We start from the raw sequence: 12,815 nt of genomic DNA, 5'->3' as shown, positions 1-12,815 counted from the left end.
TTAGAAAGAAACATTAAAAAGGAGGCAGTTTGATCCTTTTCAAGGAAAGCTTTATACCATTTAAATTTACAAACCTCAACATAAATAAATACAAAATTATACTTACAATATTATCACATGAAAAAAAATAAAGGAAAAAAAAGTAAATCAAACCTTGTTATTTACTATTATCCACTTTCGCTTTATAAAACGTATCGTAAGGGGCGATTTGTGTGACATAATGTGGAAAGGTTTAAAGATTCTGGAATCAGCAAAATGGCTCGAAAGAGCTTTCAGTCAAATAACCTAGAAAGAAACTTTGAAGGATAAAGCAAATTAGTAAAAAACCAAGACATAATGTGGAAAGGTTTAAAGATTCTGGAATCAGCAAAATGGCTCAATAGAGCTTTCGGTCAAATAACCTAGAAAGAAACTTTGAAGGATAAAGCAAATTAGTAAAAAACCAGCAGGAGTAAAGTTTTCAAGTTTTACAATTTTATGCCATTCATCGAGTAAATAATATTTTCCTCTGATTAAAAAATAATCTTGTTGAACAACTCGATAGACTATCACCAAAAGGATGTTTTCTACTAAAGAGTGAAATAAAGGTTCATCGACATTGATAGCTTAAAAAGATGACCACCCCTAGACCATTAACAATACTGATTGTATGAAAATGTTTTAAGTTAAACCTTGATATCAAAGCCTAGAAATTGAAATGTTATGAATCACTTTTCATATGAAATTTTGTCAGTTCAAAGTAGTTTGACGTCTGAAACGGTCTTTAAAATATCTTAAAATAAATGCCCCCTTTTGAAGATCAAAAAGATTATTTAATATTACTGTGATATATCTTCCAATGACATTACATTAGACTTATCTGCTTTAGATCTATGATTACATACTTTTCACACAACATAAATTTATTCATGTATATCGTATTTCAAATTGAAGTTAATTGCAAATTTATGGGAAATGTCATAACTTCCAGAGAAAGTTATCTTTCTTTTACAAAGAGTCAAAGAAGCAATTTTTTTCAGACGTCTGAAAACTTATTATTATCGCGATAATGATGTTTTCAGACGTCTGAAAAAAATTGCTTCTTTGACATCTGTAAATGTGTCAGTCTATCCGTCTGTCATAAAAAACTTTAACATTAGTCATATCTTTTGAATGAGAAGAGACAGTGCTTTCACATTACACATGTGTGGTCATATCTTTTGAATGAGGAGAGAGAAGTGCTTTCACATTAAACGTGTATTACCTGTGACAAGACCTTTCTAAACAATACACTAAGATTTTGACCCCGTGACCTTAAAGATTGACCTACTTTTAAAAAATTTAAATGGTGCAATGAATTGGCAATAACTTCTAAATGAGAAGAGATATGCCTTATATATTAAATATTTGTATTACCCATGACAACAAGATCTTTCTAAAACACTATCACTCTATGCAAACCTATTGAACTTGAAGTTTTACCTACTTTTCAAAAACTTGAACCTTGGTCATGACTTTTGAATGAGAAGAGATAGGGCTGTCACATTTCACATGCATATTACCTGTGACAAGACCTTTCTAAATACACTATGATTTTTTGTCCTGTGACCTTAATTTAATCTTGACATTTAACCTACTTTTCAAAAATGTTATTTCTTACACCTATAATATATTGAACCTGAGGTTCAAAATACTGTTATATAATTTACTGACCATGGGTTCGAATTTTAGCAGAATATATGACTCCATTAAAAAAAATTCGCATTTCCTTTTTGGGTGGATGTGTATGTAGGGTTAATAAGGTGGAGGAGCACAAGATATAATGATTGCAAAATACAGTCAAACTTGTTTTAAGAGGCCACCTTTGGGAAGTCTGGAAACTGGCCACTTAAGACAGGTGGACTCTTATTCCAGCTTGCCCTCGAAAAGGACATTTGGTTAATAAATAAACAACATTAAGCACTACAGTTTAATTAATTAATCATTATTAAACAGTTCAATTTCACAAAAGCTTTTTATGTGTATATATAATCATTATAGCTCCTTTAAAAAGAATATTAAAGAATTAGAAATGTTTAAGGTTTTGTGCATGTTTCTGTTCCTACATATTAGTTAAACATCTTGCATTAATAAGTGTGCTTTTGTTACATTGAATTATTAAAAAAAAAATTTAATTTTCATTTGAAGAAATACATACAGTGCTTTACTATCATCCTTTTATAAACAAAAAAAACACCAAAATACATTTTAATGGTAAATAAAATAAAACATAGGTATTTAAGTAAAAATATGTCAATAAAAATTTCACTTACATAAGTTAAAAAGATAGCAGTGTACCCCCCCCCCCCCAACTTAATAAATCGGTAATTAACTTACTTGCTGAAGTTTATAAAGTCTGATTAATTTTATTGTTTATAAAGCTTTCAGAATTTTTATATAACATACAGACACAGAAATAAAATTAACCAGTTGACCAGAGATATGTATTTACGAAAATCATTCCATAACACAGGTGTCAAATGCAGTAGAGCGTAACTAATCCCTATCGACCCTCTCTTGATAGTGAAATTCACGAGATAATCATGCCATATGAAGCACTTTGTTTTTACAAGAGTAGCAATTAGGGCTTCTACATAGAATCAAAATCTAAAAGGTGTGAATTTCTTAAGCTAGAGGAAAGTATCAATTGTAATAAAATTCTTTTAATTTTTCCATCGGCGATCTTGAAAAATAATTACAAATTGATCTAACAGGATAAATTTTTTTTTTTCATAAACACAAACAGAGTTCAGCGTATCTAAAAGCAATTTCTTTAATTGCATTAATAGGTTAAATTGACTATCGAGGATATAATTACCCAAGCCAACACGTTTAAAAACGTGATAGAATCGCAACAAGTGACGAAATGGCCGCATAATACAGTGTCAATAAGGCTGTTGGGGGAGGATTTGAGTGGCCGCTGGCCGCGTTACACAGGTGGCCGTTTATTCCAGTTAAAATATATAGTAAAAATCATCGGGGGGAACTGAAAGTGGCCGCTGACTGCAAGTGGCCGTTGATTTCGGGTGGCCGCTAAGACAAGTTTGACTGTATTAAATATTTGTTTTCAAATTAATTATCAACTTATGTATTTATGTAGAATGTTGCCTCAGTTGCAAAAATTAGTAGTCATGGAGGATTCCAAACTGAAAAATGGTAAATAAAAGATGTCACAAAGAATAGTTGGTTTACAGCTTGATTCGAGATGAGAAATATTCGCTTGTAAACGAAGGTCCCGAAACTAGTGGATATTCTCGTTTATGAATAAATGCTGGTTTACAGCATCCTTGGAGGATAAGTTAAGGTGTGAAACTGACTTAATTTTCACTGCAATACCTGGTTGCATGCACACACACCTGCTCGCTGGAAAACAAAATATTTAGGACAGAAAATACTAGAAAATTAAATGTTCAAATTGAATATACTAAATCCGTAATGTTTTAATCCCCCCTTTACTGTACAAGACACAGCCAAACATTTAAATACATTAACCACATCCCCCTAACTTTTGATTTATACAAGTGTATAATTGGGGTTCAATATTTTGCAACATTATATTGTGACCATCAAATAATTTATAACATCACAGGTAGGATCAGGTGCCATGGAGGAGTAAGCATTCTTAACGTCAATACTGCATGTTGTATAAATTTGAGGAAAATAATAGACAGACATAATTTAAAATTTCACAGGTCTATGTTTCAAAATGATCAGAGTAACAAGTAAGAAACAAATGCATTCTTAATAACATCACTGATTAAACAGGTACACATGATTCAGTGATAATTATCACTGGAAATGGGAAATTTTTTTTTGCATTGTTATGAATGCTTTAAAGCACTGTCACTTCTTGTGAGCAAACTACTTCCTGTTTTACAGCATATTGTTGTGAATAAGAAAAGTAAATGATTCATCTTCAGTTTATTATCAAAATGTAATGAGAAAAAAAAAACACAGAAGATAACAAGCAAAAACAAAACATTCATAACAGTATATATAACTAAGTAAATCAGTTTGTTTCAATTCTTAAACAAAAAATCAAAAAAGGAACTACCATAAAATATCAATATGGATAACCATTCAAGTTTGTTGAACAAAGTAGACCCAGAATATTAATTGTCCAAAGGGAAGTTTGATCATAGAAGGGGGATATTTACAATTGAATCTTCCTTTTTTTTTGCCGAAATATGGCTGAAATATTGCCGACTCGGTGTTAAACAATAATATTCAATCAATCCCTTTTTTTTTTTACTAGACATGAAGAATAATTATTCTTGTTGCAAATGTAACTTTCATAAGCCCCTCTCCCCAAAAAATTTTTAAAATTCGATGTGAAAAATATTAAAAATCAGTAGGATCTTGTACTCACTATTTGTGTGATATTTTTTTTCTAAATCATGATTATAAATTGTGACTTTCCCTCTTTCTTAAAAAAAAAATGGATCCTAAAACTTTACAAGAATGCAAGGTAGCAATAGGCCATTAACAACAACATTCACCTGATTCAATTTGTCTGATTTTCTTCATCAAATTAGCCCCCTTCTAATATTTTGATTCCCTATTCCCAGGGGACATGAGTTGATCAATTTATAAAAAAAGCTACCTTTCAGGATGTTACATCTTTTCTAGCCAAGCTGTTCTTAAAAAGATAAATCTGTATATGAAATTTCATTTCAATATGTTCTACCAGGGTTCAAAATTAAATTTTGTAAGCACTTTTTTTGTAAGTTTCAGATTTTCTGGCCCAGTGGTTCTTGAGTAGAAGATTTTTTAAAGACCCCACCCTATTTTTGTCTTTTCTTGATTATCTCCCCTTTGGAGGAGACTTGGCTTTCATTTTAGCAATTTAAACTCCCCTTCACCCATTAGGAAGCTTTGTACCAAGTTTGGTTAAAATTGACCCAGTGGTTCTTGAGAAGTCGAAAATGTGAAAAGTTCACAGACGGACAGCTAGACGGACAAAATGTGATCAGAAAAGCTCACTTGAGCCTTACAGGATAAAACAGGATACAGAGTAAACGATGAGCCCATTTCTTAAGCTTTTAAACATTTTTTTCTATACATCACACTTAGTAACAAACAAACAACAATATAACGCAGCATAGTTGACAATGATGTTGCACGTCAAAGAAGGTAAATAATGTAGAAAAACCCTCTGGTCACTGTTGTGATTTTTATTTATGCCAGTTTTCTAACAATATATGGCAATTAAAATATAATTTAACAAAACTTAGTTTACCAAAATGAGCAACATTTTCAACCAGTTTTTCTTAACGTGTTGGAAACACTAGCTATAGTATGATGTATTCATTAAGAGTTACCTCTCTTAGTTCAGAATTATATCCCCTTAAACTAGGACTTAATTTTTTAAACTAATTCTTTAATTTCTTTAAACTAACCCAATAGTATGTACTTTATCTACATCTGACACACTTATCATGAAAGGTGTATGAATAGGAAAAGAGTTTACTTGGCTTTATAGAATATCTGGCTTAAACATCCGTAAGTTTAAAAATTCCTTATTTTTCCTGCTCAAGTGATTCTGCATTTACTTTGCGACAAGACTTCATGTGTATCTTGAGCTGTACATTCTGTGGATAACCTTTACTGCAGATCGAGCATCTGAAGGGGAGGATCCCAGTGTGTAGGCGGGTGTGTATCTTCAGGCTTCCCTTGGTGGATAAACTCTTGTTACAATACTCACACACAAACAATTCCCTGGATCTCTGGAGCCTCCGTGTGGCACCAGTTCTTTTCCTAGGCTTTGATGCTGTTTTCTTGCAAGCTGAAATTATTAAAGATACATTTATAATAATCATAAAAATCACTGTAACACCTAAAACCTTTCTTTCAAATTATTGAAATATTAGTGATCACTTTGAATGTACACTATGAAAAAAAATATTTTGGAAGTTTTTTTCATTATTTATGCAAGAAAATATAAAATTAAGAATTTCTTTTCTGAATCTTTGGCATTGAATTACAATTTTTCACAACACATATATGGAATTAATAATTTTAACAACATACTAGTTATTCATATAAACCTTTAGAATGACTCTCAATGGAATGGTTGTGTAGTTCCTCTGCTGTGAGGAATGTCCTTCCACACTTTTTACACTTGATCCTTTCACCATGTGTCTGGATGTGCTTCCGGAAGCTTCTCATGTTGGGGACAACTTCATCACAGAGTCCACAAATGTGAAGAATCCCCCCTTCCCCAGATGTCCTCCCTCTCCAGTGCTTGGTCACACAACCATACACCTGTCTCAGGTAGGCATTCAGATTCACTGTGGTCTGACTATTATCTTCATGTTTCCTGTGATGCTGAATTGCTAGTTTCTCCGACTTGAGAGAAATTTCACAGGCATGACACCAGTAGTAAATTGTACAGGACTGTAAAGACTCTGGGGTCACTCCTTGATCATGCTTTTCCATTAGGCCTGCACTGGTGGTATCAGGATGCTCCATAATACTTTTCATTGTCTTCTGAATCAAAATGTTGCTTATGTTTTCTTCTTTACATCCGTAATCAGCCCTTCCTCCTTGTAAATCTTCATTTTTCCATTCTTCTTTACTATATCCATTGTTGTTCACATCTGTGCTCTCTTCAATTATTCTTCTTGAATCAAATTCATTTTTTAACTCTTGAGTGTGTGACAGGTTTTTAGCACAGACAGACAAATTGTTAGATCCCCAACTGTTGGTGGTGAAATACTGACCATATTCAGCAGAGTCCCATTCTCTCTCAGGTGTAATATGTAAATCAGCACTACAGTCTACCCACTCTCTGGTTCTTTCTATCTCTGGTTTAACCAGTAAATCAGCACTACAGTCCACCCATTCCTTGGTCAGTTCTCTCTCAGGTTTAACCAGTAAATCAGCACTACAGTCCACCCATTCCTTGGTCAGTTCTCTCTCAGGTTTAACCAGTAAATCAGCACTACAGTCCACCCATTCCTTGGTCAGTTCTCTCTCAGATTTAACCAGTAAATCAGCACTACAGTCCACCCAGTCCCTGGTCCTGTGAAGACTTGTATCTCTACAAGATTTCTCAAACTTTCTCAAGAAATGTAACTTGGGTTTAAATATCCTATATTTGTCCTTATATTCAACAGTCTCCCTTATAAATCCAGTGTTTTTCTTGCGAGATTCCTGGTCCTCCTCATTTTTGGCCTGAGTTCCAGTACAATAATTGCTGTCTTTGTTTTCTGAAGGCTGGTTCCCTGACACTCCTAACCTCTTTCCTCCCTGTAACAGGTTTGTTAGTGGCAGTAGTTGGTCATTAGTACTTTCACTCAACAGACCACTGTCTATAAGTAACTTGGGACTAACTGATCTACTGTGGATCTTCAGTTTATCAGTGGTGGATCCAGACACAGTTTTAGGACTGTGACAAGAAGTCTGCAGATTAACATCACATGAAAAAATGTCCGAGTCAATGCAACCACTTCTACCGACTACGTCAGGTATATCTGTAATGTTTAAATCTGTTGTTAACCAGTCTTCATCTTGGGGATTTTCCAAGGTGTCAACATCTTAATATAAACATCAACAATTAGAAAATAAGTTACTTTTTGTTTGTGAAACACTTATGCCTCCCTCCCCCAAATAATTGGAATTTTTTCTAAGTCCAAGGTGCATAATTCTGTCAAAAATGGTAAGATCTTACCCAAAACAGATCTTGGCCTAGATATTCATATGATAAATCTGTATAACAAATTTATCAGTATGTGCAACCGCTGCAAAGAAAAGGAACAGAAACTGCTAGAATTTCTCTAGGTCCAAGGGGCAATCCTCTGACAAAAATGGCTCAATTGTAACCAAAACAAAATTTGACCTAGATCTTCTTTTGATTAATCAGTATACCAAATTTCATTCCAGCATGTGCAACCGCTGCAAAGAAAATTAACAGACACTGCAAATAATTGGAATTTTTCTAAGTCCCGGGGCATAACTCTGTAAAAATGGCTCTATCTTACCCAAAACAGAATTTGACCTTGATATTTTTATGATTAATCTATATATCAAATTTCATTTCAGTATGTGCAACTGCTGCAAAGAAAATTAACAGAAACTTCAAATTGGAATTTTTGTAAGTACAAGGGAATTTTTCTAAGTCTAAAGGGCCTTACTCTGTCAAAAAGGGCTTGATCATACAGAATTTGACCTGAACATTCTTATGATAAATCTTATACCAAATTTCATATCAGTATGTGCAAGGGTTTTGAAGAAAATGAATGAAAATTTGGTGGAGAAGCATGGACAGACAGCAGCAAAGAGAGAAAGGGGGCATAAATATAAATAATTTTTTCTCACCTCTTAATGTTGTTCAGAAAAATCAATAAAAATCTTACCAAAGTTACTTTCTGTATTTGCTACTTATATTGTTTATTAAAATACATGAACAAATTTTGTGACAATTAAATTATTTAATACCTTGAAGATCTCTGTGACATGAAATTGAAGACAGACATCTCCCTTCAGGAAAGTTCTGAAAATAAAGAAATAGAAGCATGGATAAAAAGCATGGCTAGAGAAAGAAAATAAATTGAATAATAATATTTTACAAAATGCTAGTGGTAAATAAATCATTATAATGGCCACTCCTAAAGAAATAAATGCCACCAGAAGCAAGTCTGCTGTACAGCATGAATCATCATACATATACTGTACAACAATAACATCTGGTAGGAAAATTCCATTTAGGTAATGCTATAGTTTACTTGACAAAATGGTCAAACTAAGTATCCAGAACGGTTATGAATTCCCAATCATGACAAGGAACACAAGGCGGGTGTGACTGGTCGGCAGAGGGTGCTCACTTCTCTATGGCACCAGATCCCACAACTGATGTATTGAAGGTCCATGTTTGCTCTGCTCCTATTTTGTAATGTTTTATGGACTTTTAAGCTTGAATACTATTAGTTATCTCCATATGTTTCATGGGACCCTATCACAAACATCAATGCTTATACATAGTGGTAAGAGTTTTAGCATCAGCAAAAATTGCTTATTTTGTCACAGTGAACTTATAAGTATTCTACACAAGCAGGTCTAAAGCACTTATGTATTAGATGTAAATTTACTTAATGTTTGTTGTTACTTAACCAGTTATCACCCCTTACCTCTGTAATAGTCTGTTTCACACTGTATCTCCCAGGGGATGAAGATTGAAGAATCTCGTGATTGGAACAAGATGGAAAGTCATCTTCAGAAAATGAAAAATCATTGTCACCATTAAACTGAATCAACTTATTTGCACTGGGTACTGCAGATAAAAGGTTATCATTTACAAGTATATTATCTAAGCACAGTGGATTTTTAACATTATGACTGGATGAAGGTCCTTCATAATCTCTGGCTTTTCCATCTAGAAAAGGGATGCACCTGGTAATTGTCTCAGTAGGTCTTGCTATTTCTTGACAGAGGGCATCAAGATTTTTCTCACCTTTTTTATTTGTATCTTTTTCTGAGTCTATGAATGATAATATTGAATCTTCATCAGTAGATAAGAAGTCTGACTCAATATCCTGTAGCTGTTGACTTTCTCTAACATCTTTTGTTTTGTTCTTTGATTGACACAAGGAATTGATACCATGCTTTATAAGTGGTTTTGTTGTGGATAGAGAGCTGGAATTTCTGTCTTCAGTGTATACCCTTCCTGGTGAATGCTCCAAGTTAGTTCTACAGGACTGTGCAGGATTCCCCCTGAGGGTCTCTTCTTGTGCTTCTAAAGGCTGGGTTCCTTGTAACTTTGTTGAGCAAGGGGTTGCAGCTGAAAAAGTATTGAAAGAAGGAGGATAAAAATTGTTCTGCATTTGTAACAATTGTCTTTCCTCATATGTATACCACTCTTTTGGGCTATTTGGTGTCCGTTTGTAAGGGTGATTATCATTCTGTGCTGTTGCTGATGCTATTTTACTCATTTTGTCAGAAAATCCACTAGGACAATGAGTTTTGCCACTTTGATTAGAAATTGAATAACTGTTTTGCCAACCAGCTTTGGCTTCTTCTTGTTTATTCTTTGTATGGACTCTTTCTTCATGTGAAGTGGCAACAAACTGAGGTTGATGATACTGCCATGATGAAGTGATACTACATCCTGTGTGATGTGAGTCACGTAAAAACCACTGTGCAGGTGCTTCAGATCTTTGACAAGCCTGACTTGTGTTTATCCTACAAAAGGAATAATCCCTGGGGTGAGAGTAATATCCGCCATGTTCTTGTGATGTTCCTTTGTCTGGTGACATTGCTCTTTTCCTATACTCCTGACTTGTGGTCCAAGTACAGTTGACATCCTGGAAGCTACTCCAATGACTGTCTGTATTCCAACTACATTCAGTGTTTCTCTCCATCCAATAAACACTGGGACTATATGAGAATGGATGAGAGTAGGAGCTTGCAATATTTTGATTATTTTCCTTCACACAATGGTTAGTTCTATATTTCCTCATATTCTCTGTTTTATGGACACTGTTCATGGAAAAGCTCAGTTTGTCTGAAAAATACATTCATTCAAAATGATTTTAAAGCCTATATGCATAAATCATGTGACCATATACATTATTGAATTTAATCAAATGTTTTGTACAGTGAAGCAAATATTTAAGACAGATTCACATCAACCACAACTGATCATGACCTATCATTTTCCAATAATTACATGTGCAAATGTATTCTGTTATGTATATGAAATTATTTTGAGCAACTATATTATATCTATCACTGTATATACACAGGTTCCTCACATCACAAACTTTTGACACAATTTCTCTGTGATTTCATAAAGTAGTAACGACCTTTCAATGGATCAAATTGTGCCATTAAGTTTGAAAACTATAACATTTCATGCCTTAAAGATTACAAGCAAACATGAGAGATAAAATATGTAACAAATTATGTAAATATAAGTAATAAGGTATTTTAAAATATTTATAGGGACATATTTACATTCAGTGTAATTTTCTTTATGAAATCCTTTAGATATCCATGACGTTCAAATCTCTATAACACACACAAAACCTTGTCACCGTGCATTAGAATACACAGTAGGAACTATATACGTTTTCAATACTCTAGGAACACCAAATGTAAATTGTTTTGACACAATTTAATAAAAAAAAAATTAACCCTGTTAAATTAACGTAAAAATACGACAAATGTGCTTTTCAAATTAATTTGTCACTTTTTTTCCTTGCAATGTTCGTTTGCGTTATTTAACTTTGCAATGTCACAAATGGCTCTTACGTCTATAAAGCACACCAGTTTTGAAGAGCGCTAAATTCACATTAAAGATTACCGAAATAAACAATTACGAAGAGGAAAAATTAGAAAATGTAAATAAAAGCATTGAATTCAAATGGGATGTCTTCGGTCCTATAACACACATGGTCGTGCCGACAAATTATCATACTGCACTAACGCATGGTATTCAATTTCTTGGCACTGCCAGGTGTGTTATAGGACCAAAGACATCCCAAAATGTGAATTCAATGCTTAAATAAATACGGGTTAGTACGAGATCAAATTTACCATAAAGTCCATTTGATCTTGTGACCAACCCGTATTCATATCCCGATAAATAAAATTGATACTACGGGTAAAACGGTTCACTGCATTATTGATTAACTGTGGTACTTTTTCTCAGTTTGATACACGTGCAAAATCTTTACTTTTGATTCGTTTCATTTTTGGGGCAGGATTGTTATTCATTTGGATAACATAAATTATTCACTTGGATTTGGCATAAGGTATAAACATGTTACCCAGTATAATTAAGTATAACAAATGTACATTTTTGCACACTGATAGTAGAAAATAATTTTTAACAGTCAAATCAAGCTCACCAGCTTATTTGCATCATTTTGCACATAACTTATGTGACTGAATTTAGTAAAAGAAAACATAAAACAATGATGAATTTGATTTCTTCTATGAAACTGAAATGCATCGAAATTAACTGTACCAAAAAAAATTATACAATACATACATGTATAGAACCGTGAAGGAGGTGTATCAATTCACCCCTAAATCATAGGCGTCGGAACCGGGGGGCTACCTACGTCCCTATTTTTTGCAATATAGATATAATACAGAGATTGAACACTGGGGCATGGGTTTAGCCCCCCCCCCTACTTTTAACAGGCACGTTGAAGTTAAAGTCAAAAAGAGGTAAGTGGAAGTGTATTTGGTACATATATTGAAAGAAGATTGTTCCCGTTGATTGGCCTTGGAGGGGGTGGTGCTTAGTTAAAAGAGCACCTGCCTAGTGATGCAGGGGTCCCGGGTTCGATTCCCGGGTCAGTCGTACATTTTCTTCTTTCACGCACAACATCATGAACATGAGCATGCAGCATGTTCCTGATTGTGATACAACATGATTCATATGAAGAAAAAATATCAGAAAATTCGTTTATGTCATGGTATATTACCTATAAAAACTACCTCTCCTATTCCTATCAAAATTTCTGGTATTACTTGTCTCCAGTAAAGGTGTTTGTTTACAGCGTTGTTTTTCAAAAGACTTGGGGACTTTTTCTATCTCTAAATACCGGGGAGCAGGAAGGAGGAAGATACCTCGGGGCAAATTTATTCGCGTTGCTCAACATTGACTGCTCCTTTTTAAAATCAAAGACCTATCAATATTTGTGTTAGCTTAGAGATTTATGGTTTATTGTAGCATAAATAATTTCAATTTAATTTATTATCAACTAAAACTAAAAATATTTTATACAGTGAGATAACATTATTTAACGTAGTGGTATTTTTAACGTGCGTTTTAACGCACACAGGAA

The sequence above is a fragment of the Saccostrea cucullata genome, unplaced genomic scaffold (assembly GCF_032062105.1).
Source record: "Saccostrea cucullata isolate Sc308-1 unplaced genomic scaffold, CSIRO_AGI_Scuc_v1 ctg5, whole genome shotgun sequence".
NCBI classification, from domain to species: Eukaryota; Metazoa; Mollusca; class Bivalvia; order Ostreida; family Ostreidae; genus Saccostrea; species Saccostrea cuccullata.
This window is presented reverse-complemented; position numbering follows the sequence as displayed.